This window comes from Pseudonaja textilis, chromosome 2 (assembly GCF_049901715.1).
Source record: "Pseudonaja textilis isolate UNSWEBS1 chromosome 2, rPseTex1.2, whole genome shotgun sequence".
Classification (NCBI taxonomy): domain Eukaryota; kingdom Metazoa; phylum Chordata; class Lepidosauria; order Squamata; family Elapidae; genus Pseudonaja; species Pseudonaja textilis.
In genome coordinates this window covers 180399287-180425125 of record NC_141991.1, presented here as the reverse complement: position 1 = coordinate 180425125, position 25839 = coordinate 180399287, and positions in this window count along the sequence as shown.

The following is a 25839-nucleotide window of genomic DNA, read 5'->3' as shown; positions in this document are numbered from 1 at the left end:
CCCATACGAAGGTATTTTGGATGTTGAAATACATATATTATTAGATGTAGTAAACAGAATGGCTTAAATCCTTGGACTTTGGTTGAAATCTTGCTAAGAGTTTGCTCTGAGGGACCTACAGGCAGAGGCACCTGTGATGAGTTAGGGCAACCTTTTTGATGGTAATAATGGAATCATCCATGATCTTGAAGTCATCATTTGCAACTGCAATACTTAGTTGATTCATAAACATTTCAGAATATGTAGCTAGAAATCCCAAGAAGAATCATGAAGATCAGTTCAGTGGCAAATGCAGTTGTAAATAAACTGAGAACTGTGAAATTTATAATCTTGTAACCCAAATACACCATAATGCCAAGTATCTTGGCTAAAGCTGTAATTGATAACTTGCTGCTGATTTTGATTATCTGCTGGGACAAAAAGACTGTTGCCCATCCAAGAAACCAGCATAGAAAGATAATCAGTTCGGTGGAGATGCTGTACCCTTCATCTTGGGTTTTTTGTTTTGTGTTTTTTTTTTTTTTTTGATGAAATTCTTGAGCAGGGGTTAGTGGAAACCAAAAACTATGTTCTGCTCTAATGGTTATTCAGCAAAAATTTTAGGTTGGAAGTTTGTGGATTTGAATGCTTCGGGGACTTGAGCTCAGTCTATCATACAGCAAAGTATGTGAAAATAAATTATTGGCATGGATTTGCCATTTGGAGGCCTTTGGGGGGATATGGAGAAGGTTCCACTTAATATTATCTAATATTCAGTTTAACAACAACACGAATACAGAACACACACCATTTTTAGTGTAGTCATAGATGTAATTACTGTATTAGTCTTATTATTTTTAAGAGGTTTGATGTGCAACAACAGTAATGAATAACTGTGTCAACTAAGGTACTTTTCCAAGCTCTGCCAAAATGCAGAAAACATGAAATGCCAACAGTGCTCAGCCTATAAGCTCTTTGTCCCCCACATGCATTCAAATCATCGAAAAATCTCATTCTGGACTTCCGGTTTGAGTTTCTTCGGTGACAGACTGAAACTGCGATCATGCGTGGTTTCGATCCGTGCTCACCACCGGGGTGCCCGAGCCGGCTAGCTTCAGGGATAACCCATCCCGTAGAGGTGGTGAAGAGGGGGGAGTCTGCCAGCAGGGTTGAGGAGAGCTGCATCTCTCCTCCTCAGCTGGCAATTACTCCCTTTCCCGAAGGCGGTTGCAGCGGTGGTCAGAAATGGCCACCTCAAAGAAGAACTCGACCAGAAAAGAATGTGCAGGAGGAAGATAAGAAGTGAAAGTCTTGGTTGGCTGGGTTAAACTGCAAAAGCAACAACACAAGGTACCCTGGTATTTAAACTATAAGAAATAACATTGTTCCCAAAGAAGATTTTGAAGCAGCGAAGGAGAGAGAAAAGGGAAAGGATTTGGTTTGTTTTTTCTCTTCCCTTCTATATATTGACAGCTAAGAGACTTAAGCAAGAAATTGAAAAAAAATCCACTTTGACATCAACAACCTGAAAATAAAATGACAAAGGGATAATAAAGATTTCTGGATACTTAAAAGCTTTTAAAAGCAGGAAAGGAGAGAAAAAGAATAAAAGGGCAGGATCTGGAATAATGGAGGAGACTGCCTGGAACTAAAACCTCAACAAGATTCCTAAAAGATACATTTTAACTGAAACTTGGCAACAAAATAGTAGAACCCCAGGAAGAGAAAGTTGAAAAAAGAAGCAAGAAGAAACAGCTTGGGATTATTTGGATGACTTGGTGATCTCCGGATTTTTGGTTACTGCATTTAAATGACTAAAATCAATTGAGTGGTTGTTTGAAAGTGTTTAAAATGGCACCACTTTTAGAAGAACTGAAAATGGAACTTAAAAAGTACAAAGAAGATGTACAAGAAAGTATACACAAGAGGTTCTTTTGGCTTCGTATTTCAACTATGAGAAACAACAAGAAACACTTGCAGAACAAGAAGATTGGGACAAAGAAGAAGCCATTTTTAATGATCAAGTAATTTTATGTGGGGGGGGGGGAAAGGGGGGAAAGAGAATGAAAAGTTTAAGATTTGAATAAACAACCCAAAAAAAGAATAGTTTGAAAAATAAGTATAACATTAGAAAGCAACAGAAGAGGGGATTACAGAAGAGAGAATTAGAAGTAGAGAGACAAGGGGGTAAAAAGGGGAGAGAGAAGAAGTGAGGGAAGAAGGAAAGGAAAAGAAGTTATAAAGGACAGAAACAAGATATAGAGAAACAGGGCAAAGGTATAAGAATTGAAAGTATAAGCCTGTTTAGAGATAATGAGTGAAAACTTAATTATAAAAGGGATTCTGCAAAGATATGTAAGATAGTATTGTTATATTACAAATAGAAATAATCTTTGAAAATATGCTTAAAATGATGGATAAAATATTTATTGCAATCTAGTGGAATGCTTGTTAATAAAGAAATGAAATAAAGTGAATGAGAGAATTAAATTAGGAAAGAATGGGAACATTTTAATTATTATTAATGATTTATAAAATATGTAAGAGAAATATGGAAAAAATATATAAGAGAAATATGGGAAAAATTAATTATAAGTGTTCCCAAGGAAGTATGATATTTAATTGAAAAGAAATATTAAAGATGTTAAGATGTTAATGAATATTAATGATAGAATTGAATTGGAATGGAATGAGTGTTTTATTTACATATATATATATAATCTTTTTTAAAGAATATAGTGTGTATTTTAAGAATGTACCAAGCAGAATTCAATTGGAAGTTATGTATTATATTGAATGTCATAATCTTAAAGGTATACATTGAAGCTTAAATAAGAGTTGAATGGATAAAATTAAAAGATATAAAGGCATCATACTCCAATTAGTAACTACAGGAGAAAATTTGTTTAATGAGAAAAAATAATATGAAATTGAAACAGGACAGACAAAAGTGTAAATATAATGATTTGAATTGAGATGAGATAATCAAAATAAAGTAGAGAAAAAAAAAAGAGTGGAAAAACTATGTAGAAAATGTAAAACAGTAATAAGATATGGAATAGAACACAAGAATGAGCATGAAATTGAATTTGTGTCTGTATGAAGAAGTGTAACCCGGGACCATGCTATTTTGTTTTTTTTTTTAAAAAAGATGTTTTATTTGTATTATGGGTTTTTTTTGTGAAAACCCAAATAAAATTTTCAAAAAACCGAAAAAGCTCATTCTAGATGCAGATGTCTTGGTTTTTTCATAGCCTTTAGGAGGAGGCTGGTAATATATTGGATTTTCCTGCATTGGGTTTTGGCCAAAGCTGGACTCTGATACTACCAGTTTTGTAAGGTAATCCAGACAGGAAATGTTACACAGATGAACTAATTCTACTTCACTATATGGTCACATTAACAGAATCTTGAAAGTCTGCTAGTACTTTTCTTTTTCTGTCTCCGTTACAGTCCAGAAAACTAGAGAAGGTTCCTTCTGAGTTGCTTGCCCTGTCCACATTTATGTTGTGGGCTAAGCTGCCCTTTATCTGACCATTCCCTTGGCTGCATCTCTTCCTGGGTTCTCAAGATTGTTCCCACATTGATGTTGATTATGTTATCCATTTAGTCACATCTACCTCTTAGTAATTCTATGGGCCAGGTCTTTCTACCATCTTCTGATCTTGCACTGCTTCTTTGAGTTTTTTTTTTAATGCTTTTGGTGGTGTCCAGCCATCATGTTCTTTGGAAGCCTGGTTTCTTTTTGTGCCTAACTCTTTGGAACATAATTGCTTTCTCCAGTAAATTTCCCCACATGACATGGCCAAAATAAGTGTAACACAATTTTGTGATTTTTCCTTCCAGTGACATATCTGGTCTTATATGCTCCAATACTTCCTTGTTGGTCACCTTTGCTACAGATACACAATAAATATGCACTTGATATTGCTCTAAATATTATTTTAAAAAATCAGGGGATCTTTAAGATCTTGAGTACTACCCAATGCAACTTGTGTTTTCCAGTTTTTACTCAAACCCGCAAGCATTTAAATACAAAAGATTTCTTCCGCACTTACATCATATTTCAGATTTAGCCTCTACTGGAATTTTCTAAAGACAAGCTCTGGTAGAGCTCTAAAATACAGGACATTATCATCAATATGCATTAAACTGAAGCTTAGTAAATATTTGTAATAAGACTCATTTATAGAAGAGACTATTCAATGACTAAATAACCCTCATCATTTTTTCTTAAGGAATTGATTTACATATTTATTATCTTTATATGAGGGATGTATGAATTAAAATTACAGGATTAAACTCTGTTTTTAGATTTGTATGATCAACAAATCCAGTGATTTCTATTTTTTTTTAAAGAAATCAGCTTATATAATTCAGGGCATAATTTAGTTGAGAAAACACTTTGTTCAAATGTTGCACTAATAATCTTTGAGGCAGATAGTAGAGTTTATTTGTAAAGTATGCATGCCTGCAAGCAAGAATACAGGAATTTGTCTTTGCTGTTTTAAAATCCACAGCAGGGATATCACCATGAAGCCACATTTTCATTTTTACTTTTATTCCAACAGAAGAAATGCAAATGACAAAGGAAATGCCTTCTGGTTTATGCAAGTGTATCTGGGATCAATTTTAATGTTAAAAAATAACAATAAAGACTTTCTGGCTTAATGAATATATTGAATGTAGTGTGATAGTAATAGCAATAAGCACTTAGGCTTGTATGCTGTTTCACAGTGCTTTACAGCCTTCTCTAAGCAGTTTTACAGAGTCAACATATTGCCCCCCCAACAATCTGGGTCCTCATTTTACCGACCTGGGAAGGATGGAAGGCTGAGTCAACCTTGAGTCTGGTGAGAATTGAACTGCCGAACTGATGGCAGTCGATAGCCAGCCAAATTACCCTGCAATACAGAATTCTAACCACTGCACCACCATGGCTCCGCAATATTACATTATTTTCATACAATAATTGTTATGTCCTGAGAACTCTAGGAGTTCTCACTCAGGTCCATTCACTTTGTGTGGGCGTTCTTCCCCCTTTCCTCATTGGTTGGTTCTCCCCAGCAGCCAGCTATAAAAGCAGGCTGCGGGGTCCAACCAGTTGCTGATTGCTGCGAGCCAGTTCCAGGCGTGGCAAGCACGGTCAGCCCTTTATTGTTATAATAAAGTATTGTTGCACTCATGCTCTGGTTCAGCCTCTCTTTTCCCAAACTTAACACTGGCGACGAGGATGGGATGGCTACCAGAAGCACCATGCAACCGCTGAGTCACTAGCCGCCGATCCGCAGCCCAGAGAGAGCGATCGGCCGGCGATAAGAGAAACGCTGATCCGCAGCCAGAGAGAGCGGTCAGCAAACAAAAAGAGCAAACAAAAAGAGCAAACGCTGATCCGCTGACAGAGAAAGCGGCCAGCAAGCGATAAGAAGCAAACGCTGATCCGCAGCCAGAGAGAGCGGTCAGAATCGAAAGTTAGAAGCGTCTGTAGCCGCTTGTTAGCCCAGCTACAGGGAAAGTGAAGCGCCACAGCCGCAGCCGCTCAGTATCAGGCGCAAAATTCAAACGGTTGTCATTTGAATTTCAAACCTAAAAGGTACAGCACAGCGCTGTAGCCAGTCACTGACGCCCACACAGGCGCGAATCCAAACACCATCAACGGCTAACAGCCAAACGTGGTTAACCCAGAGAGAAAGAGAGGATTGCAAACAGCCTCTCCTGAGCTGAAATCACTTGCCCACCACGGGCACTAAAACATTGTCTGCTGCCCCAGAGAGATTTTTTCCACAGGTTGTTCAACCGGTCCCAGCACCATGAGTTCCAATCCAGTCTTCCCGGCGTTCAAACCAGACGAGGAAAAGTGGGAATCGTATAAGAACCGCTTTAATCATTATATCGATGCAGTTGGCCTGGCGGATGCGGGAGAGCATCGGAAAAATCGTATTTCCTAATCTACTGTGGAGCCACCGCTCTACGATACTGCCACGGCACTCGTGGCTCCTCGTGAGTTGAAAAACGCCCGTGGTCTGAGTTACTTGAAATTCTCACTAACCACTATTCCCCAGGCCCTCACAGATTGCCAGGAGATTCACCTTCCGTATGAGGAAGCAATCGAGCAAGGAGACCATCAATCAATATATGGCCGCTCTCAGAACAGCAGCACTGCATTGTGGGTTTGGAACCTACCTGGAGGACATGCTCCTCGATCAATTAGTCTGCGGGGTCAAGGACCTCCACCTGCAAAGGCGCCTTCTTGCCAAAAAAGACCTCAACCTCGCACAAGCAGTCGAGGAGGCCTTGGCAGCTGAGCTGGCAACAAACTCAGCCACCGAAATCCAGGGTCCAAGTGCCAAGCTGACATCACTTCCAGTCCACTCCGAGGAGGTGGTAGCAGAGGAAACCATCAGTGATGAAAACGAAGTCCACCGCCTCTCCAACGACAGACGGCCGCAGGTAGGAGCCAGACAAGAAAACATCGGTCCACCCAAGCACATCACACTGTGCCTAGCCTGTGGGGGATCTCATCAGAGGGCCACCTGCAAGTTTAAAGGAGCCACCTGCAATAACTGCCATAAAGGGGACACATCGCGAGAGTCTGCCAAGCCCCCAAAGCGCAGCACAAAGACACCCCCTCGCACTCGGGACCACAGAGGCAAGTATTGAACTGTCGCACGCACCACCTTGCCAAGCACACTTGCCACACTGTTAGTAAAATTTCTCTCTCCGTCTCCCTAGAAGGTAAACCGTGCCGCATGGAGGTTGACACAGGGTCAGCGCTCTCAATTATCTCGTGGAACAACCTCAAGAGGCTCCAACCAAGCCTATCCACTAGCCGGCTCCAGAGATGCCAGTTTGGCCTGAAGGACTACCAGGGGAAAACCATTCCTGTAATCGGCAGAGGCAAGTTTCTTGTCAGTTTTAAAGCTTTTAAAGGTCACCTACCTCTAGTGGTAGTTAACGGCAATCTACCCACCTTATTGGGGCTCGATTGGTTTCCCCATCTCGGCCTAGGGCTAACAGGAGTCCATGCTGTCTCAACCTCAGACACTGACTCCTTATTCGCTGATTACTCAGATGTATTCAGCGAAGAGCTGGGGTGTTATAACGGTACCCCCATCTCATTCTCAGTTGACCCCCAAGCAGTCCCAATCAGGCTAAAACCGCGTAGGGTCCCATTTGCTATTCGGCCAAAACTAGATGCGGAATTGGATAAACTCTTAAAACAAGGGGTCATTGAACCAACAGATTTCGCCAAATGGGAGACGCCCATTGTCACACCCCTCAAAAAAGACGGTAGCCTGAGAATTTGCTCGGACTACAAGACGACAATCAATAAATTTCTACAAGTTAGCGCTTATCCTGTGCCCGTCATTCAGCACTTATTACACACATTCGAACCAGGCAGCATTTTTGCTAAATTGGACATGTCTCAAGCATATCAGCAGTTCCCTGTAGATAACCAAACAGCGGAACTCCAGACAATTGTCACTCACAGGGGTGCCTTCCGATGCAAGCGTCTCCAATTTGGCGTAAGTGTTGCCCCTGGTATTTTTCAATCCCTCATGGAGTGGATTTTGCAGGGCCTCCCTGGTGTAGTACCCTACTTCGACGACATCTTAGTCTCGGCCAGGGACAGACCCCAACTCTTCCAGAGAGTTCGAGCTGTGTTAGAGAGGTTCAGACAGCATGGCCTCAAGTTGAAAAAAAGAAAAATGTGCCATTGCCACTAGACAGGTGGACTTTCTGGGTTATAAAATTGACGCCTCTGGCATTCACCCCCTGGAGTCCAAGGTTAAGGCAATCCACGAGGCACCCACTCCAACCTCCAAAACTGAACTACAGGCGTTCTTGGGCCTATTGAACTTTTACGCATCCTTTTTGCCCCATAAAGCATCAGTAGCTGAACCCCTACACAGATTACTGGATAAAAAGTCACCGTGGCACTGGGGGCACAAAGAAGACCATGCTTTTCACGCCACAAATCACTACTCACGCCAGAGGCAGTACTTATTCAATTCGACCCTAACCTCCCTTTAGTGCTGGCAGCAGACGCCTCCCCTTTTGGAATTGGGGCGGTACTAAGTCACAGGCTTCCCAATGGCGCCGAGGCTCCCATCACCTTTTTCTCAAGGACGCTCTCTGCAACGGAGCGCAATTACAGCCAGATCGATAAGGAAGCCCTAGCAGCTGTTGCAGCCGTGAAAAAATTTCACGAATTCCTCTTTGGCCATTTTTTCGAGCTGGTCACGGACCACAAACCCCTCCTGGGCCTACTAGCCGGGGACAAGCAGACCCCTCAAGTCCTCTCCCCTAGGATGACAAGGTGGACTCTCTTCCTGGCAGCCTACTCCTACAGACTTATACACCGCCCGGGTAAAACACTGTCCCACGCTGACGCACTCAGTCGCTGCCCCTTGCCGGCCCCGGCTGAAGACCCTGCTCCTGTCCACGCTATTTTCGAGATCACCCAGTTGGACCTACCCATCACTGCCCTGGACATTGCTGCTAAAACCAAGGCAGACCAAACGCTCGCCCAGGTGCTCGACTGGGTGAGGAGGGGGTGGCCGGGTGGCAATGTTGATAACAAATTCACACCTTTTAAGACTCGCATGCAGGAGTTGTCCAGTTTGCAGGGCTGTCTACTATGGGGCACTCGAGTGGTCATCCCGGCCTCACTGCGTACCCGAGTTCTGGAAGCGTTGCACGAGGGACATCCTGGCATCGTGAGAATGAAGGCATTAGCACGCAGCTACGTGTGGTGGCCGGGTCTCGACGAGGACATTGTCAATTGGGTAAGTTCCTGCAGCATTTGCCAGGAATCCCGTCCTGCTCCCCCCATTGCCACCCCTACTAGATGGGAAAGCGCCAGCGCTCCTTGGTCCAGAATTCACATCGACCTGGCCGGCCCTCTGCATGGGAAGATGTTCCTAGTGGTCGTGGACGCCTATTCCAAATGGATTGACGTAGCACAGCTATCCACGACCACCACGCTAGCAATCACCAACGTGTTAACACGCCTGTTCGTAACGCACGGGCTACCCGACTCCATTGTCTCCGACAATGGCCCACAGTTCGCATCGACTGAGTTCAGCCGTTTCGCTGCCAACCTGGGTATCCGCCACATTTTCACAGCCCCATTTCATCCTGCCAGTAACGGATTGGCTGAAAGGGCCGTCAGGACCACTAAAGAAGCCCTGGCAAGGTTCAACAAGGATGACTGGCACCACAAACTCTCGCGATTCCTGATGAGCCAGCACTCAACTCCTTGTTCAGTCACCAATAAGTCCCCAGCTGAGCTCCTGATGGGCAGGCGTCTGAGGACTGTATTGGACAGACTACACCCACAATACTGCCTGACTCTCCCCTCGCTTCCACATCGGGGTTAGACATTTTATCTTACAGGAGCCAGTTTTCGCGAGGAACTTCGCTGGAGACCCCCTGTGGATCCCGGGCGAGATCGTAGCTATCACCGGGCCGCGGTCGTATCGGGTCAGACTGGAGGATGGCCGCGTCTGGAGAAGGCACATAGACCAACTGCGTAGACGCCTCAGCACCATCGCCAGCAGGGACCCAGAGGCACAAGACGAGGGGAGGCTTCATCCTCAGCCTCACATCCACATCACGCCCGGCGATCAGTTCACACCTACAGTCGGTCCCGAAAGCCCGAACACAGACAGCGGCGCCCAGACAGTTGACCAGCCCGATCCAGTCTACGGGGGCACATCCCCAGTGATCAACCCTACGAGTCCCGGGCAGGCCCGAACCGAGGGGCACACTGGTGACACTTTGCCGACCCTGCCTTCCCAGGCAGACCCCGGACGGTCAGACGACATTCCAGAGCTACGCCGTTCCGGGCGCCTGCATAAACCTCCTGCCTACCTCAAAGACTATGCATGTTCGCATCTGGGGGGAAGGGGTGTTATGTCCTGAGAACTCTAGGAGTTCTCACTCAGGTCCATTCACTTTGTGTGGGCGTTCTTCCCCCTTTCCTCATTGGTTGGTTCTCCCCAGCAGCCAGCTATAAAAGCAGGCTGCGGGGTCCAACCAGTTGCTGATTGCTGCGAGCCAGTTCCAGGCGTGGCAAGCACGGTCAGCCCTTTATTGTTATAATAAAGTATTGTTGCACTCATGCTCTGGTTCAGCCTCTCTTTTCCCAAACTTAACAATAATATTCTTAATGGTAATCAGTAGTATAAGGGCAGCAGCCTAAAGATTACATGGATTTCCCCAGAACACTTCAGTAGAAGATTGTTACTAAAAGCACATTATTTTTCAGCAGTACAAATTTTGGCTTCCCTTCCACCCATTTTGTACCTGAAACCCTTCCAAAACCACAGAATGGTCTTTGCAGCCACTGTGATGTCACCACATCCTTAATCAACATTTGGACCCCTCGCTTCTCCAAATTAAACTATAAATCCCACTTCCAAACCTCCAAAAGATTGCCTAGCTTTACAATTAAAGAAGAGAAACTAGCACAGATGGTGCCGCCTAAAATATGTAGCTTAGGCACCTGAGTAATGGAGCTAGAACTGATTACTACCCTTTCTGGGACAATCTACAATAAACCGAGGCATCCCCAGAGGGAGTAAAAATCAGAAGAAGTCAAGATGGCTTCTGGTGGTGACTGTCCAATCAAAGGCTCATCACTTTTTAATGTGTTGTGGCTGCCAGCTTGACTCCATCAGACTCTCCTGTACACAAATATCTACAAGAAAGGCTAAAAATTGGAGACGATAATATCTTTGATGAGTAAATCATTATGCCAAAAACTGGATGCAGTTTGCCTACCATAATTATAGTAATTGTAAATGAAGAGAGAATACTTGCAGTCTTTTACTAAACCTGATTTACAAATGGATTTTGTTTTTTTTTAACGTTTTTGAAATTTAAATGTTTATAGACTCTCAGTCATCTAGGCCATTGTTGTCTTAAGGTCCTTCCATTTCCCCAACAACCAGTCACAACTGATGAAGCTTTTTAGATGTGTATGGATGTTGTGTTTGTTCTTGTTTTCTGTGGAGTCTGGTAGTAAAAAAACTGTATAATATTTTGCTTATATTGTGGTGTTTTGGCAAGTTGGGTGGCTGTGTAAATCTTTCAAGCTAGTCAATTAAAATAATATTTAAAGTAAATAAAACCAACTGCATGTGCATGTAGATAGATGATAGATAGATGATAGATAGACAATAGACACACACATACACACCTGTGTGTGAGTGTTTAAGTAAAAGAGTACCTCAGCATTTATTTCCAGTTGAGAAGTGCTTAAAAATGTATAGGATTTAGTTATTCCCCCCCCCCCAACCGCCAGAGTCATTTCTAAGCCCAAACTTTATACAAAATCATAAGAAAGTGTTACACTTTCTTTACCAAACTGCTTTACAAGTCATAAACTTGCAAGTTAAACTAGATATATTCATTAAAATTACTTTATTCCTCTGACTTGGATTGATAAATTTGCAACAGTGATATTGTTGATTTTACAGAGGGGACCCCAAAAAAGCAAACTCTCAGAACTGGGAGGGAAAAATTAATATTAAAGCTAATGTAAAAGAGGAAACCTTTGACCATTCTTTCCAAGTGGTCATGTAGGCTTGCAATGTGGGTAACTATCCTTCACCACACCGTTTCCCACATCTGGTTGGAGCAACAGTATGATATGATATGATCAGCTCCCATTGGACAATTCTGTTTCCAACTAGAAAAGAACAGGTATCAGTTGAAGAATTGTCCAATACTTAATAAAATATAATGTTTTTATGGGTAAGCTGTCTCCTTCTTCCCTTCCCCTACTGCCCCGAAAGAGAATTTTTCTGTCCCTGGAAACTGTCTCCCTATTTCGTAGGACACAATCAGTATTGCAACTGACTGGGAGCATGTGATGAGTTCCTATAACAACAATTTTATAACTGCACTAAAACTTCTAGTACCAGTTACATTAAAGAATAATGGCTGGACGAAGGTACCTATTTATATTCACCAGGGAAAGCTCAGAATTGGTTTGTAAACAGGACACGTGGCATTTTGGAGCATCCTTCTGTTTCTTAATGAGTTTTCCTCTTTTTCCCCCCCTCCCCCGCTGTCTTCTACTGCCCTTGCAATAGCTTTCAAGGTTTAATGGCTGATGATAACAAGAAGTAATTTTGTGTGGCTTACCGGCTTCTTTGTGGGGGTTATTTAAGCAAAGTTTTTTTTCTTCTGGTTCAAAACTGTTTGCTCCCTTCTGCGGCCCCCAAGGAATATTTTTTTCTTTCGTCAAAAGTCAAAACAGATGGATGGGAAAACAAGCCACCAGGTTATTTTGAAAAGAGATGGAATGTCAGAAAACATTACCGGCACAACACAGGAAGCACTGAGGCAAGAATAGAGAGCTGTCAGCTCCACATCAAAATGGAAACCTTTAATAAAAAAGCCACTGGTGATCGTACATCCCGGAAAGACTTAAATTGCTTTATTCAACAATGGCTGCCTGCTAATTGGGAAAGGCCTAAGCCTGAACCCTGAGGTAAATGGGTACCTTTGTGAAGTGATGGTGATGGTAAACAATTTAGATTCTTTCCAAGTCTTAGGCTGGGCTTAAGTAAAGACATAGACATAGGCAACAGATTACACATTTGTTTAGAAGAGCCTTAGGAAGAAAGGCTTGCTTGTACACTCTCTGGAAAACAAGCAATGGAAGGAAATTGAGTTGCCAAAGCTAAGAAACACTGCACTGTACTTAACATATACAGACCCAGATTGTTGGGGCCAATGTGCTGACATTTGTAAACTGCTCAGAGAGGGATGTGAAACAGTGGTTCCCAACCCTTGCGGCTTGGCAGCCCAGCTGGAGGGGAGAGGAGAACTGGGCACACAAGTGTGCAGCTTCACTCATGAGAGCGGCGGGCCAGCGTGTATACGTGTGCGTGCCATCCTGTTGCGCATTTGAGTGGAGCTGTGCACGCACATGCATGCCAGCCCGCCACTTGTGTGGCCCGGTTCTGAATAGGTCACGGCCTGGTAGATTGGAGACTCCTAATATCACTACGGAGTGATATTAGTGCTTTACAGCAGGAGTCTTAGTGTTATTGCTATTCATGACTGCCCTTCAGCAACATCTGCAAGACAGACACATAATGGTCTGATTGAACAGTATCACACCATCATGGCACAAGTTGGCACACCTAGAACCCAAAGGAGTGAAACTGATGGAGGAACAGCACAATGCTCCTTACAGAAGAGCAACAGGAGCCCATGGCCACCATGATCCCCAATTTCCCCTTGATTCTTTATTTCCATTGCAGAAGCCACTATGTAAACCTGATCACAATCCTGCCTATATTGCTATATTCAGCTTTAGCATTGCATTCCATTGTCCTTCCAGTTTTTGTTATATTCCATTTTATCAATTTTTTTTTTAAAAAAATAGCAAGTGTATTTTAATTCTGTCCATTCTTCCTTAACGTTCACACCACCTCAATTAATTTTGAAGATTTATAGTATATAAAATAAAGAACCATAATAATGATAATAATAAAGCAAAATGAAGATACGATATAAATTGTAAATCAAAGGTTCCCAAATCCATCCTCATAGGCCATCTGGGAAAACCAAGTCTTTATAACTTTCTGGGCCTCCATTAAGAGTGGGGACATTTCTCACCTTGAAGGGAACTTTCTAGGGATATGGAGATTCATTGCATGACTACAACTGAATATGCTAAATTATTCAATTAAATCAAAACAAGAATTGGTTTAAAGACTGTATATCTTCCCATCTTAACCACAAAATGTGGGTATTTAAAAGACAGATATATAAAATACCTCAATGTCAAAAATGATACGTCAAAGTCACATATTTTGATCATTTATATACAGGGGTGGGATGCTACCAGTTCTGTCCACCTCTGTAGAACCAGTAGTTCTGAAGAGCAGCAGACATAGAACCGGTTCTGTGTCTGCTGCTGTTTGGCCCACGCACCCACCCAGGCTCTTACCTGACCTTTATTTCCTGCTTTTTCAAACCTCAGCTACTTTGCGCGGCACAGCTGAAGTTGAAAAAGCAGGGAAAAAGTGCTTTTTGAAATGCTGCGCACTCGCGCACAGTGCTTATCAGCTGTCCCGGTGGCTCAGCTAATGGTGTAGTACACACACGTCTGGAGCGCATGCGCACAAAGTGTGCATGCACATGCAAAACGCAAATACCGAACTGGTAGTAATGCTGGTTGAATCCCACCCCTGTTTATATACCGTCAAAAGTTGTTAAACTCTGATGTGTGAGTTGGTATCCACAGAGTGGAGCTGGTATGATGGACTATAGTGAAGCAGCAGTTTTCCAGAAAGAAAGGAGAACATTCCAGAAAGGGGGTGGATGTGACATAAGAGTTTACACAGTCCGGAATTGGATAGGATACAGAGCAAGAGGGTAAAGATAGCCACTCCCTAGAACTCCCCAGGGTATATCTGTTAGGATGAGAAGATTAAGGGTTTAGTCTGGCAAGATCCTGACTATTGTATGTAACCAAATAAAGAGCTAAACTCTGGCTGAATTGCTCTTTGTCAATTCAGAGACTAAGCCTGACATCTTAGATAGATTTTCTCCATGACAATCTGTCTCTAACTTGATCTTTCAGATTCTCTAATGGTCAAAGTCATAAGGCAAGACATAATTAAAAATGCTCACAGACCAAACCAACACACATTCTGGACTCCATTATCTTGATTTCCTAGCCCCAGAACATAAGGGGAAACCCAGACCTTCAGAAGCCTGTGGAAAGCCTATAAGATTGCAGCCATCCAAGTCTCAGGGGAAAGGGCAGGTGTCACCACAGAAAAGGCAGGTTCCTGAGGCCCATTAGAGGATATTGTTTCACAAAAGGCACCTGGAGCATGCCCATCCTGACAGATCTTTAAAAGAGGAAAAAGTATCTCATGGAAACAAGTAATGATTTATGTAAAGGAACACTGCTTGGTATGTCACGTTTCATCAGCCAAGATGGGTCTGCTGTAGCTTTGAAATATTCAGAGACATACGGAGCCTACATGTAATCTTTCATATTTAGGCAGTCCTCATTATCCTGCACCTTAAATGAATAGAGACCAAACTATTTCCTATTCTGATTTGACTGTAGGAAATTGTTCAGGTTGCTGGAAATTTACTATGGGTAATGGGTAATTTCCAATTTAATTTTCACCCAACATATTCCCAGTCAATTCCTAAGGTCAAATTGGAGCAAGCACACATGCCATTCAGTCCAGAGAATTAAATATAGGTTGATATTTATTTATTAAAATTAACAAGCACCAAAAACATTTAATCTGCAAAAACAGAACAAAAGGAAGGCAAAGGAAAGAGAGCGACATGAACAATAGGCAAAAAGTATATCTAGCTCAAAAAGCACTGAACTTTTCAAAGCCCACTGAGAAGTATAAGATGAATAAATAGCGGACTTCCGGTTTGCAAGGCTTCAGCAGCGACAGGGATTCGTGATACCGCACGATCCCTGCTGCGCTCGCTGCCAAGGTGCCCCCGATCCATTTGGATTTGGGGGATATAGCTGCCCCGTAGAGACAGCTGAAGATGGGGGGGATCCAGATAGGGGGTTGGGGGTGTCGCAGACCCCCTCCCCAGCTGGCAATCCCCCTTTTCCCAAGGCGGAGGAGTGGCGGTCAGTAATGGCCGCCATAAAGAAACCTGCAGCTGGACAAGATTGTGCAGGAGGAAGAAAGCCCGAAGAGTTGTGAAAGTGGTTTTTGACCGGGATAAAGTAAGAAAAAGTATCCTGGAATTTGAAAGTTGCCAAGGATTAATTGTTTCCAGAGAGAGTTACAAGTGGCGAATGGAACTCTAAAAGGGAAAGTTTTTTTTCTCTTTCTTTTCACTCTCCTTCCTAACGTGACAGCGGATGGAACTATAAGAGAAATCGGAAAACCTGCATTGGAGGTAACTAAATGCTGAAGGAATACAGATTTCTGAACATTTTAAAAAAAAAAAACCTTTTTGGCTCTGAGTGGGAAGGGAGAGAAAAAAAATTGGAGCAGAATTTGAAAATAAGGAGAAGACTGCCTAGAATCTTAAAGAGTTATTAAACATTAATAAGACTTCTAAAATATATATTTTAAATGGAACTTTGATGATTAAACACTAACCCCAGAAAGAGAAAGTGAAGAAGGAGAAAGTACTTAAAAGAAACAGCTTATTTGGATTGCTTGGTGATTTTGGAACTTTTGAGAACTATCTTTGATTTAAAGCACCTGGGTGGTTGTTTGGAAAAACTTTTTTTCTCTATAATAGCATCACTTGTGGATGGATTGAAACTTGAATATCAAAAATATAAAAAAGAAGAACAAGAAGGGAAGGTTTCTTTTGGCACTCTTTTTCAATTTTTAGAAATGGCGGTTTGTACTTATGAAAAACTGACTGCGCAACAGGATGACTGGGATAAAGAAGAAGCCATTTTTGATGAACAAGTGACTTTAGTTGGGGAAGGAAAGGAGAAAGAAGAAGAGGAAAGGGGGACTTTAAGACTTGGAACAACAACCAAAAAAGAGAAGAATAAGGTGAAAAGGGGATACTACGTTAGAAAACAACAGAAAGGAGGAAAGCAGAAGACTAAAAGGGAGGTGGAGAGACAAGGAGGTAAAGAGGACAAGGAGAAGAATAAGCAAGGGAGAAAGGAAGGGATGAGAAGTCTTAATGGTGGGGAGCAAGATGCAAAGAAACAAAAGTCTTTTAGAGATAATGGGTAAATTTTATTGAAAAAGGGATTCTGGAAAGGTCCATAAGATTGTATTTTTATATTTGTATTTAGAAATAATCTTAGAAAATTGGAAATAATATGTAATTTAAAATGTGACAAAACATTTAGTGTAACTTAGTGAAGTGTTTGTCAAGAAAAAGAAAGCAATGAAATAAATGGGAGAATTGGACTAGGGGAAGGGGGAACATTTTAATGAAACGATGATTTAAAATATGTGTTGTGGGGGGGGGAAATAACTATGGAAAGCATAAGTGTTCCCATAAAGGCATGATATTTAATTGAAATGGGTAAAGTGTTTAATATTAATATTAATTATTAGATTGTGTTATTTCAGTGAATTTTTTTGTGAAGAGGAAGGAGGCAATGAAATAAACGAGAGATTTGAAGTAGGAGAAGGGGGAACATTCTAATGAAATAATGATTTAAAATATGTGACGTGGGGGGGAAATAACTATGGAAAATAGGGGTTCCCATAAAAGTATGATATTTAACTGAAAAGTAATGTGTTAAGTGTTTAAGATGTAAATGAATATTAATGAATAGATTTGTATTGGCATTGATAATATTGTATAATTCTAGAATGTACCAAACAGAATCCCAATGTAAGCTATGTAATTTATATTAAGTTTTATAAATGTAGGGGAAAGAGACAAAGGCGTCATACTCCAAGTAGTGTACAGAAGTTTTGTTTAAAAAAGAAAGATAAATGGATAGCTGGAAACAGAACAGACAAAGAATAATAAGTATTATGATTTGAATTGAGATGAGGTAAATAAAATAAAATTAAGAGAACTTAAAAGAGATGAGAAGCTATATAGAAAACTGAAAATGGTAATAAGATATGGAATGGTATACAAAATGAATATGAATTTGAATTTGTGTCTGTATGAAGAGTTGTAACCCGGGACTAAGCAACTTTCAGAAAAGATGTTTTTTATGTTTCTATGTTTTGTGTTTTTGTGTGTTTATGTTTGACTGAGTTAATAAAACCTTGGAGGAATGTTAGAAGAGGACAATTGAGAACAAAATATAGAAGAGAATAAAGCAAGTCAGAAGAAAAAATAAGTATAGTGAATAAAAAGATATAAAATGGATAAATATAGAAAAGAAATATAATTGAATAAATGTAAAGGGAGAAATAATCAGAAACTTGAAAGGATATGTACGTGTTTATAAGGAGATGTGTCAATGGTGTACAAAATGTTTTATTTGTTTCATTAAAATTTACAAATAACTTTCAGAAAAGAGGTTTTATGTTCTTATGTTTTGTATGCCTTTAAAAATTAATAAAATTTGTTCAAAAAAAAAGATGAATAAATAGCATGGTAAATCCAAATGAGATGAAATTTAACCCTTTCCTATAAAACTTTTATATACCTAACAGAAGTAAAATAGAGGTGGAGAGTAAGACAAGCCCATCCAGCTCCATGAAGGGGAAGAACATCACATCATGTGACAGCAACGTGATACTACAAATTTGACACCCATGGCCTACACCATTAAAATCTATCAGACAGAATTGACAGGGGACTCCATATTGGAGTTGATTTCTGGTGATATATTTTTCCCCTCTGAGATTAAAGGTCGTTCTCTTACCCCAAAGAGAAAATTATACAAATCTTAAGATCATTTCCCATGGCTTAGTTTTGGAAAACCTGTATTGGAGGTGTCCTGCAATGGCTGGGAAATCTTAGATCCCATGAAATCCTTAGCCTTTCCCATTTGTCTTGCTTTGCAATCTCCTACAATTCCCCTTTTCCAACCATCCATTTCTTGACCTTAGAGAGCACCAAATACAGTGTAGAGGTCATCAGGAATGCGAGATGTACTCCAATCTCATCTTCCCTCCAAGGAAGAAGTTGTGTCTTAGGTTATTAAAACATGTTTGTTTGTATTTTTACATAATCTCCAAAAAAATGAGAATATTTTTGACAACGCTTCTGTTAAATGCTAATTTCAAAGGTGCAAGCAAAATATTCCATGCTGTGAGTCTTCTAACTAGCTCTCCTGATGTAGCAGCTAGGAAAAAGAACTTGCAATCAAGCAATTCTGATCTTCCTCTTTAAACCTGATTACCAAATAGGGAGTATTGAGAGGGAAATTACAGTAGCTGGAGGGAAGGGCTAGTTAATTCCCTTTCCAACTATCAGATTCAATAATGCTACCCCAACCCTGGTTGAACCTGTAATTCCAGAACAAGCCAGAATCTGAACTACAAGGAACTCTTGACTTGTTCTCCAGTTGTAGATTTAAATAATTTGCAATCCCCTGAATTCAGGTCTCACAATTAATGACACTATTTTGAAGCTCTAAGTGAAATCTTACTTTTTTTCCCCAAGAAGAGAAAGCAGACCGGAGAGTGAATTGAGGAGTGAATTATCAAGCATAAAAAATCATACAATATCATACATACTATTTTATTATGGTTATTTTTTTCACTTACTCATGCAACTAACGTTGATTTTTCTGTTTACAAAAGTTCTCCAATTTTTCTAACAATGTTCTTTTGTACTCATTGCTCTTTGATTCTTTCAACTGGAGTTGTAAAGGGAATGAACTTGGAAATTTCTACAGGTGGATACAAATTTTTGAATGTTTTTTTTCTGACTTCACCAAGACACTTTTAAAAAGGAAAAGATTGTAGCCTAAAGATGTTTAAGTTACAGAAATGTAATTGTTGTCCCCTTTAATGGTAAGTTGTTTACCTCCAACCTTTTAGAATATTAATCTTTTATTTATCAAAAAGGTATAAATCCTAAATGTGTCAAAAATGTGAAAGAGTTTTTTTAGCAGAGCTGTCCACATATCAGTACTATCTTTCATAAAAAGATACTGTTTGAATTTCATGGTTTCTAACATTAACTTCACAATGATTTAAATATCACCCAATTATGTTGCTACAATACATATTGTATGAAAGTTAGGGTTAAGGTTACTTGGTTGGAAGTTACTTATTTGTATCATCATCACTTTAAAAAAAATATTATTGTGTATATTTGGCATGAATCTTGACAATGAATAGAATTCTTATGAAAAACAGGGAGGGAGGAAGAGGTGGTATTCAGCAGGTTCTGTCCAGTTCTAGAGAACCGGTAGTGGAAATTTTGAGAAGTTCAGAGAACCGGCAAATCCCACCTCTGACTGGCCCCGCCTCATCTATTCTCTGACTCCAAAGTCCCAGCAGATTGGCTGGGTCTTCTTTTGTTGCCCTGCACAGGAGAACGAAGCTGGAAAGCAGGTTAGTGGGGTGGGGAAGGAATGGGATTTTGCAGTATCCTTCCCCTGGAGTGGGATAGGAATGGAGATTTTACAGTATCCTTCCCCTGCCACACCCATCAAGCCACGTCCATGGAACTGGTAGTAAAATTTTTGAATCCCACCACTGGAGAGAGTCAGGGAGGGAGGGAGGCAGGGAGGCAGGCAGGGAGGGAGGAAGGAAGAAGAGAGAAAAAAAGGAAAAGGAAAGAAAGAAAGAAAGAAAGAGAGAGAGAGAGAGAGAGAGAGAGAGAATTTTTCTTACTATTTTGTTCACTTGCCTTAATATTTCCTGTTTTTATCAAAAAAAAAAAAGAGTGTCACATTTACAGGTGTTGTCAATATTATTGATGAAAAAAAGAATATATATGTTTCCCAGGGTGTTCTTGGCTGCTGTATTGTCTGAAGGAGTCCATCAAAGAGCCTTTATCCAAGATAAAATTGGTCCTTCTTTTGAACTGAGCCCCTTCCTCTCTAGAGGGCCAGTCAGTCTTCCCTTAGACAGCTTCTCCCAAGCACTGCTATACAGCGGCTCGTTCCTTTTCTTTCTCTTTTATCTCTGGCATTTCTCTCCTTCAGGCCAGGCAGGTCCCAGCCACATACCCCTGAGATCTTCAGGTTTGATGGATTGTCGCGATTAGCAAGAAGCAGCCAGGAAAAACCAGAGAGACCTTTCAATACCTGCCAGCCCTTTGGCTTGGTAATTTTAGGTATTTGTTCTCCAGAGACCTCGGCTGGATTTTAATCTGTATATTAGGGTCAAACACTTCAACGCTGTAACTATCTCTCCACTTGCCTTGAGCTGGTTGCAGATTATTGGGCCTCTGATTTACCCTTGGAGAATAACAGTGACCCGGTTCTCGGAGAGATCAAATAAGAATTGGCCGTTATAAATCACCAAGGAAAGGAAGATGGGGGACGCAGGGTTCTTCCAAGCCAATACACTGCCTGACCGCCAGTGCAGAGCTGTTTGCATCGAAAGGAATATTCAAATCCTGAATCACCTACAACTTGAGATCTATTTAGTGCCAGGATGTAATTGGCTTTTACGTACAATGCCATCTATGTAAAAGCCAATTTTATATCGGCTTCCATTTAAGCATGAGGCATTGCTTAAGCATTTTTAATGGCATCAGCCTTTCTTGCCTCATTCTCTACTTGTCATGTCACAAGAGCAGTTCTGTTTCCAAGCAGAGTGAATCTGCATTACCCAGATTTGAAGTGACTGCATAGTCACTCACCTGTGCCTTACTTGCCATCTACATCTATTTAAATCAAGAGAGCTTGCTTCTCTCTCTCTGTCTGTCTGTCCCCAGTCCAGTGCCTAGATCGACACCTGAGACGCCATTACAAAACATACGCCAGAGCAAAAATTCTAACTCTCAATTTATCCCAGAAGGGTTGCACTTCCCAGCTTAACAACTTCAGCAAACAACAGTCCCCGTTTTGTCTAACTTCAGCCTTTGTTACACGGAGTAGAAAAAAAGCAAAAAAATATTCCAATTTTGTGGGTGATGTATCTATTGCATACTGCTATCTATTACATATGCATGTATCTATTAAATATACATGTCAATGTGGCCACAAATATGAAGTTTGTATTCATACACATCAATAACTTTCTATACCATTGTTATTCAGCTTGACAGAAAACATTTTTATTCAAAAGCATGTGTATGTGTGTGTGTGTGTGTGTGAGAGAGAGAGAGAGAGAGGGAGAGAGAGAGAGAGAAAGAGAGAGAGATCTTGTATGGGATGTTAATATTTTTCTAAACTAAATAATGATGTACAAAGGTATGTAGGTACATGATTATTGTAAATCTATTTTTCCAACAATTGAAGTATTTCAAAAAAAAGGGGAGGAAATCTGCCAGTTTAAAGGATTAAAAAGAATTTTGCAAGAGAGTTTATGGAAAGTAAATATGGATGTTTTACTACCAGCAGATCCACAGTATGATGCAGTCTGCCCATAATGAAATCTTTGTTGTATAAATTTTAACAATTCATAATTTTAATTTATAATTTAATTTATATTTGGCATATACATTTAATAAATTAATTTATACATTTAGTATTTCTCTTTTCTTGGGGAAAAAAATCATAGAAAAGAATTCCCTGAAATTTGCCAGAAATGGTTGTTCATTTTGCTTTGTAAAATGCACAAGGTGCCAAGATAGAGAATCTGTTGGCACCTTGTGCATTTTACAAAGCAAAACAAAGCTACATCCATTTTAATTTGTTTGTTTAAATAAGACACTGAATGTATTCAGTTAATGGATTCTTATCTTGAACTTCTTGGAATGAAGAAGTGATCATCCAGAATTCCATCCTGGATTAAATGCCTGCCTTCTGATGTTTTGATAAGTTGTTGTTTTTGTTGTATGAAACACAGCAAAAAAAAAAAGAATGGATGTAGCTGAATGGATTAGAGGCAGCCTTGGATGACCAAGCAACACTGTTGAATTATCAATATAGTTTGGCCTAAAGGGGCTGAAAGGAAATGATATCTACAAAGACACAGTCTTTTGCTAATCTCACGCACCTGTCATTGGAAAACTCCTAAAGAGATCACAGTCTCTCAGCAATTTGTGCTTTAATTAGCAATTGCCTGATTAAGAGTTTTCCAGGAAATACAGAACTAGGCAGGTCCAAATACAAGCCATTTAAAGAGAAATATACAGAGTTTAAATGGGCATACAAGTTTAGTTTAATTCAGTTTTAACTAAATTGATACTCCTGGAAAGTGCTAAAATTCTATTCCTGCCAAAGCAATTATCCTGCAGTTATCCAAGATGGTAAAAATCTGTTGGGACCAAGTAATCGTATTCTATGCTGTCTTGATTACAGATATTTGTGATCCTCACATGGCCAGTAAGAATGTAATTTGATCCAGAAGATTCCTGCCTTAAATAAATAAAGTACAGGATGGTACATAATGCACACATTTCCTGTATGATCCAAGAAACTACCATTCAGTTGCATCGTTCAGAACTGGGTAAGTGTATTACAATTCTCAAATACCTCCATGTTCAAAGTTTCCCACTTTAGGAGTGACCACAACACTATATCTTGCAGTGCAGGGGTGGATCATACATCCTTTACCTGCATATTGAATAAATCATTGAATCCCAATCTGTGTAGATTTATAGAACAAAACTAAGTGATCTATTTTTCCCCTTGCGTAACAAGGAAGAATCAAACATTATATTTGGTTGGAAGAGTTGACAATATCTTTATTAGTTCATTATCTCAGAAATAATTATTATTGTACTGTCTAATTCAGGGTTGTCAAACTTGTGGCCAGCAGGCTGGATGCGTCAGGCGCTGGCCACACCCACACCCAGTTTAGCGAATGGGGAAAAAGTTGTGATATGTCACGTGACGATGCCATGACGATGCGAGTTTGACACCCCTGATCTAACATTACACTACATCATAACTGAAAGAACTGAGCTTCAATGCTAAGATCAGTGAGTCGATGATGTGCAAAAAACAAACAAAAACCCTCTAGGTACAGCCTAGTATGGTTGTAGGGACTTCAATCCCATTCCCTATAAGGAATCCACCTAAATTGATTGAATAGACTGGGGAAATGCAATGTAAATTCTTTAATTTAACAACAGATGGACCGACTAAATCATTGTTTCAACTGGGGAAGCGGATCTTAGTCCAAGCTAAATCCCAAAACACTAGGAAATTCTTGGAAACTTGGAACTCAGACAAATCAACCATCATTAGATACATAGGGAAAAAAAACCCATTTACATACCATTCAAAAGAAACAATAAAAGAAGTTAAGAAGGAAACAAAAAGACCAGAACACATTCCCTTCAGGAGCAAATACCCAGATAAGCAGGGATTAATACTAGACAAACAATCAAACAGAAAACAATAGAAATCAAGGAACTACCAAGGGGGGAAAAACCACACCCCCATCCACACTAACAATGCAAGCTACTAAATATAAATAGGGGAAAAAACCCCACACTCAACAGCAGTGCTGATGTTACCTAGTTATGTGATTAAATGGCTGCAAGCAAAAAATTAAGCTAAGAGAGCACCACTGAGAAAACAAATTCCTTACTGCTATAAACTTTTAAAGCGGGAGAATGCAGCCTGCTAAACGAATAGTCTTGGCTAAATGTATTAGGTATCAGAAAGGAAAGCAAAATTAAAATGATTTTCTCTTTACATTCAATGGTCTTTCCAATGATATGCACATGACGATTTATATAGATAAAAGATGTGGTGGAGATTTGATTCAGAAATTTGAAGATTTGAACAGAGATTTGAAACTTTTTTTTTTTAAAAAAAAATGTAATTCAGAAAATGATTATTCAGTTTGATAATTCCGATAAACCGTTTGCAATGGATCTGAGAAAAGCTTGAAAATAAGTAAAAGTCTTCAGGAAGAAATGAGCCACCTGCAGAATCTTTTTGGATGAAAAAAATCTGTATATTTTCTAAACATTGCTTATATTATATAGGAAGATCAGTCTTTTAGCAGCTTTCTTGAAAAAATGTCTGTCTGAAATTTTACTATTTCAACCAGATTACAAACCTGAAACCAAAGCTGATGATCAGATGGGCTTCCATTTCCATTCAACCCCAAAAGCTTGCCCTGTTATTGGGAAAATTCCCGAAAAATACAATAGGGGTCTTATTCTGCATAAGTCATGGCAAGGTACAACCTTGAACAAAAAGCAAAGAAGTAAATGTTTCATTGACATTTTTCCACAATAATTCAAAGCAAATTTAATAATAATGGCAATATTTTAAGTGTCTTTTTAACTTTTTTTTTTTAAAAAAACGGAATATCACCAATCTGACTCTGGGAGAAAGAGTTACTATATTATGATTTTAGTAAAACCTACTGTTGGAAGAAAAATCCTTCCGGGTTCAGTTCCAAGTGGGGAAAAAGACACTGGAAACATGGAGGCTGTTTGGAAGGTTTAATGGTGGACAGGACCACATGGCCTGGAGCTCCAGAGTGAAAAGGAAGGATGATCACATGCTTCAAGGTGAAGGACGAGATCAAGAAAGGACTGATATGCTGAGAGTGCCTGGGTTTTATAACCTTTGTTGGGATTTGAATTGGAGCTTGTATTCTGATTGGTTGTCAGACTCCCATGGGGCCATGCAGGGGCAACTCTGTAGGCTGTCCTGAGTTCCAGGCTTGGTTGAGCCTTGCTGGATGATGATGCCCCGAAAGGGCTTTTGAGCAATTGCTATAGCTTTACCCGGAGATCTTTGTTATGTAAAGTATTCTGGCCCAGACCTTAATGGCCCATCCATTAACAAAGATGGGAGTGAGCTTCTGCTTCTGAGTTTCTACACTTTTTAGAGGAAATATTCTGCCTTTTTAATATTTCCCAGGATATTTCATTTTTCTAGGAGAGGGGTGGGTGCTAACTTCCTACACTACCCAGAATTGTTTTCTTCTGTTTTGACTTCCTTCTTTTAGGATTTTTTTTCTTTACAGTTTATTGTTGTTTTCTTTTGATTTTGGTTTGGCTCTCCATTCCTCCCCTCCTCCTCCCCCTTTTTTGTTACTTCTTTGTTATTGGGGTTGTAGAAAGTTAGCACCCAGCCTAGAACAGTGAAATATTTTAGGTAATATTTATAAAGGCAGAATATTATATTTCCCTGGATGATAAAAGAAGAAGCCTTTTTTAAAGACAGAAAACAGCTCACCCAGCAGATATTTAGTGGCCATTAAGAAAGACTGGGCCAGCTTATCTACAAGACAAAAGATCTTCAGCTCCAGGATGATGGGATTATCCTTCAGGGAAAGCCATTCAGCCACAATAGGAACTGCACAGCAAGCCCCTTCATTGAATCACACAGCAAGCTTCAACCAGACAACC